Source organism: Osmia lignaria, unplaced genomic scaffold (assembly GCF_051020975.1).
Source record: "Osmia lignaria lignaria isolate PbOS001 unplaced genomic scaffold, iyOsmLign1 scaffold0001, whole genome shotgun sequence".
Lineage (NCBI taxonomy): Eukaryota > Metazoa > Arthropoda > Insecta > Hymenoptera > Megachilidae > Osmia > Osmia lignaria.
In genome coordinates, this window is record NW_027478158.1 from 4,212,587 (window position 1) to 4,218,586 (window position 6,000).

Consider the following 6,000-nt stretch of genomic DNA (forward strand, 5'->3'; position numbering starts at 1 on the left):
TATCATAGAACATACAAAGTAGGAAACTTAATTCTCTACAAAAAAGGTCTCTTAACATTTTGCCATAGCTCGCTTCGTTTCCGAGATATTTGCAGATTTATCTCGAGGGAAGGGGCCTGACGGACATATTTCGAGATATTTCTTCTTCTTGTTGTTCTTCTTCTGCACAGCTAAGCTGGAAGTTGCATTTGCGGCTCGCACTAGTGCAGAGTTATCTCAACGAAAGGGGCCACGGTGTTTCTGTATCTCTATTATGTTGGTGCGGCTTCGGAACTTTTAAATATCTCGATATATCTCGAAAACTACGCTTCTGAACAAAAAATATCATAGAACGTAAATTGTAGGAAACATAATTCTCTACAAAAAAGGTCTCTTAACATTTTGCCATAGCTCGCTTCGTTTCCGAGATATTTGCAGATATATCTCAAGGGAAGGGGCCTGACGGACATATTTCGAGATATTTCTTCTTCTTGTTGTTCTTCTTCTGCACAGCTTAACTGGAAGTGGCATTTACAGCTCGCAATAGTGCAGAGTTATCTCAACGAAAGGGGCCACGGTGTTTCTGTATCTCTATTATGTTGCTGCGGCTTCGGAACTTTTAAATATCTCGATATATCTCGAAAACTACGCTTCTGAACAAAAAATATCATAGAACATAAATTGTAGGAAACATAATTCTCTACAAAAAAGGTCTCTTAACATTTTGCCATAGCTCGCTTCGTTTCCGAGATATTTGCAGATATATCTCAAGGGAAGGGGCCTGACGGACATATTTCGAGATATTTCTTCTTCTTGTTGTTCTTCTTCTGCGCAGCTAAGCTGGAAGTGGCATTTGCAGCTCGCAATAGTGCAGAGATATCTCAAAGAAAGGGGCCACGGTGTTTCTGTATCTCTATTATGTTGGTGCGGCTTCGGAACTTTTAAATATCTTGATATATCTCGAGAACTACGTGTCTGATCAAAAAATATCATAGAACATACAAAGTAGGAAACTTAATTCTCTACAAAAAAGGTCTCTTAACATTTTGCCATAGCTCGCTTCGTTTCCGAGATATTTGCAGATTTATCTCAAGGGAAGGGGCCTGACGGACATATTTCGAGATATTTCTTCTTCTTGTTGTTCTTCTTCTGCACAGCTAAGCTGGAAGTGGCATTTGCGGCTCGCACTAGTGCAGAGTTATCTCAACGAAAGGGGCCACGGTGTTTCTGTATCTCTATTATGTTGGTGCGGCTTCGGAACTTTTAAATATCTCGATATATCTCGAAAACTACGCTTCTGAACAAAAAATATCATAGAACGTAAATTGTAGGAAACATAATTCTCTACAAAAAAGGTCTCTTAACATTTTGCCATAGCTCGCTTCGTTTCCGAGATATTTGCAGATATATCTCAAGGGAAGGGGCCTGACGGACATATTTCGAGATATTTCTTCTTCTTGTTGTTCTTCTTCTGCACAGCTTAACTGGAAGTGGCATTTACAGCTCGCAATAGTGCAGAGTTCTCTCAAAGGAAGGGGCCACGGTGTTTCTGTATCTCTATTATGTTGGTGCGGCTTCGGAACTTTTAAATATCTTGATATATCTCGAGAACTACTCATCTGATCAAAAAATATCATAGAACATAAAAAGTAGGAAACCTAATTCTCTACAAAAAAGGTCTCTTAACATTTTGCCATAGCTCGCTTCGTTTCCGAGATATTTGCAGATTTATCTCAAGGGAAGGGGCCTGACGGACATATTTCGAGATATTTCTTCTTCTTGTTGTTCTTCTTCTGCACAGCTAAGCTGGAAGTGGCATTTGCGGCTCGCACTAGTGCAGAGTTATCTCAACGAAAGGGGCCACGGTGTTTCTGTATCTCTATTATGTTGGTGCGGCTTCGGAACTTTTAAATATCTCGATATATCTCGAAAACTACGCTTCTGAACAAAAAATATCATAGAACATAAATTGTAGGAAACATAATTCTCTACAAAAAAGGTCTCTTAACATTTTGCCATAGCTCGCTTCGTTTCCGAGATATTTGCAGATATATCTCAAGGGAAGGGGCCTGACGGACATATTTCGAGATATTTCTTCTTCTTGTTGTTCTTCTTCTGCACAGCTTAACTGGAAGTGGCATTTACAGCTCGCAATAGTGCATAGCTATCTGAAAGAAAGGGGCCACGGTGTTTCTGTATCTCTATTATGTTGGTGCGGCTTCGGAACTTTTAAATATCTTGATATATCTCGAGAACTACGCATCTGATCAAAAAATATCGTAGAACATAAAAAGTAGGAAACTTAATTCTCTACAAATAAGGTCTCTTAACATTTTGCGATAGCTCGCTTGGTTTCCGAGATATTTGCAGATTTATCTCAAGGGAAGGGGCCTGAGGGACATATTTCGAGATATTTCTTCTTCTTGTTGTTCTTCTTCTGCACAGCTAAGCTGGAAGTGGCATTTGCAGCTCGCAATAGTGCAGAGTTACCTCAAAGAAAGGGGCCACGGTGTTTCTGTATCTCTATTATGTTGGTGCGGCTTCGGAACTTTTAAATATCTAGATATATCTCGAGAACTACGCATCTGATCAAAAAATATCATAGAACATAAAAAGTAGGAAACTTAATTCTCTACAAAAAAGGTCTCTTAACATTTTGCCGTAGCTCGCTTCGTTTCCGAGATATTTGCAGATTTATCTCAAGGAAAGGGGCCTGACGGACATATTTCCAGATATTTCTTCTTCTTGTTGTTCTTCTTCTGCACAGCTAAGCTCGAAGTGGCATCTGCAGCTCGCAGTAGTGCAGAGTTATCTCAAAGAAAGGGGCCACGGTGTTTCTGTATCTCTATTATGTTGGTGCGGCTTCGGAACTTTTAAATATCTTGATATATCTCGAGAACTACGCATCTGATCAAAAAATATCATAGAACATAAAAAGTAGGAAACTTAATTCTCTACGAAAAAGGTCTCTTAACATTTTGCCATAGCTCGCTTCGTTTCCGAGATATTTGCAGATTTATCTCAAGGGAAGGGTCCTGACGGACATATTTCGAGATATTTCTTCTTCTTGTTGTTCTTCTTCTGCACAGCTAAGCTGGAAGTGGCATTTGCAGGTCGCAATAGTGCAGAGTTATCTCAAAGAAAGGGGCCACGGTGTTTCTGTATCTCTATTATGTTGGTGCGGCTTCGGAACTTTTAAATATCTTGATATATCTCGAGAACTACGCATCTGTTCAAAAAATATCATAGAACATAAAAAGTACGAATCCTAATTTTCTACAAAAAAGGTCTCTTAACATTTTGCCGTAGCTCGCTTCGTTTCCGAGATATTTGCAGATATATCTCAAGGGAAGGGGCCTGACGGACATATTTCGAGATATTTCTTCTTCTTGTTGTTCTTCTTCTGCGCAGCTAAGCTGGAAGTGGCATTTGCAGCTCGCAATAGTGCAGAGATATCTCAAAGAAAGGGGCCACGGTGTTTCTGTATCTCTATTATGTTGGTGCGGCTTCGGAACTTTTAAATATCTTGATATATCTCGAGAACTACGCGTCTGATCAAAAAATATCATAGAACATACAAAGTAGGAAACTTAATTCTCTACAAAAAAGGTCTCTTAACATTTTGCCATAGCTCGCTTCGTTTCCGAGATATTTGCAGATTTACCTCAAGGGAAGGGGCCTGACGGACATATTTCGAGATATTTCTTCTTCTTGTTGTTCTTCTTCTGCACAGCTAAGCTGGAAGTGGCATTTGCGGCTCGCACTAGTGCAGAGTTATCTCAACGAAAGGGGCCACGGTGTTTCTGTATCTCTATTATGTTGGTGCGGCTTCGGAACTTTTAAATATCTCGATATATCTCGAAAACTACGCTTCTGAACAAAAAATATCATAGAACGTAAATTGTAGGAAACATAATTCTCTACAAAAAAGGTCTCTTAACATTTTGCCATAGCTCGCTTCGTTTCCGAGATATTTGCAGATATATCTCAAGGGAAGGGGCCTGACGGACATATTTCGAGATATTTCTTCTTCTTGTTGTTCTTCTTCTGCACAGCTTAACTGGAAGTGGCATTTACAGCTCGCAATAGTGCAGAGTTCTCTCAAAGGAAGGGGCCACGGTGTTTCTGTATCTCTATTATGTTGGTGCGGCTTCGGAACTTTTAAATATCTTGATATATCTCGAGAACTACTCATCTGATCAAAAAATATCATAGAACATAAAAAGTAGGAAACCTAATTCTCTACAAAAAAGGTCTCTTAACATTTTGCCATAGCTCGCTTCGTTTCCGAGATATTTGCAGATTTATCTCAAGGGAAGGGGCCTGACGGACATATTTCGAGATATTTCTTCTTCTTGTTGTTCTTCTTCTGCACAGCTAAGCTGGAAGTGGCATTTGCGGCTCGCACTAGTGCAGAGTTATCTCAACGAAAGGGGCCACGGTGTTTCTGTATCTCTATTATGTTGGTGCGGCTTCGGAACTTTTAAATATCTCGATATATCTCGAAAACTACGCTTCTGAACAAAAAATATCATAGAACATAAATTGTAGGAAACATAATTCTCTACAAAAAAGGTCTCTTAACATTTTGCCATAGCTCGCTTCGTTTCCGAGATATTTGCAGATATATCTCAAGGGAAGGGGCCTGACGGACATATTTCGAGATATTTCTTCTTCTTGTTGTTCTTCTTCTGCACAGCTTAACTGGAAGTGGCATTTACAGCTCGCAATAGTGCATAGCTATCTGAAAGAAAGGGGCCACGGTGTTTCTGTATCTCTATTATGTTGGTGCGGCTTCGGAACTTTTAAATATCTTGATATATCTCGAGAACTACGCATCTGATCAAAAAATATCGTAGAACATAAAAAGTAGGAAACTTAATTCTCTACAAATAAGGTCTCTTAACATTTTGCGATAGCTCGCTTGGTTTCCGAGATATTTGCAGATTTATCTCAAGGGAAGGGGCCTGAGGGACATATTTCGAGATATTTCTTCTTCTTGTTGTTCTTCTTCTGCACAGCTAAGCTGGAAGTGGCATTTGCAGCTCGCAATAGTGCAGAGTTACCTCAAAGAAAGGGGCCACGGTGTTTCTGTATCTCTATTATGTTGGTGCGGCTTCGGAACTTTTAAATATCTAGATATATCTCGAGAACTACGCATCTGATCAAAAAATATCATAGAACATAAAAAGTAGGAAACTTAATTCTCTACAAAAAAGGTCTCTTAACATTTTGCCGTAGCTCGCTTCGTTTCCGAGATATTTGCAGATTTATCTCAAGGAAAGGGGCCTGACGGACATATTTCCAGATATTTCTTCTTCTTGTTGTTCTTCTTCTGCACAGCTAAGCTCGAAGTGGCATCTGCAGCTCGCAGTAGTGCAGAGTTATCTCAAAGAAAGGGGCCACGGTGTTTCTGTATCTCTATTATGTTGGTGCGGCTTCGGAACTTTTAAATATCTTGATATATCTCGAGAACTACGCATCTGATCAAAAAATATCATAGAACATAAAAAGTAGGAAACTTAATTCTCTACGAAAAAGGTCTCTTAACATTTTGCCATAGCTCGCTTCGTTTCCGAGATATTTGCAGATTTATCTCAAGGGAAGGGTCCTGACGGACATATTTCGAGATATTTCTTCTTCTTGTTGTTCTTCTTCTGCACAGCTAAGCTGGAAGTGGCATTTGCAGGTCGCAATAGTGCAGAGTTATCTCAAAGAAAGGGGCCACGGTGTTTCTGTATCTCTATTATGTTGGTGCGGCTTCGGAACTTTTAAATATCTTGATATATCTCGAGAACTACGCATCTGTTCAAAAAATATCATAGAACATAAAAAGTAGGAATCCTAATTTTCTACAAAAAAGGTCTCTTAACATTTTGCCGTAGCTCGCTTCGTTTCCGAGATATTTGCAGATTTATCTCAAGGGAAGGGGCCTGACGGACATATTTCCAGATATTTCTTCTTCTTGTTGTTCTTCTTCTGCACAGCTAAGCTGGAAGTGGCATTTGCAGCTCGCAATAG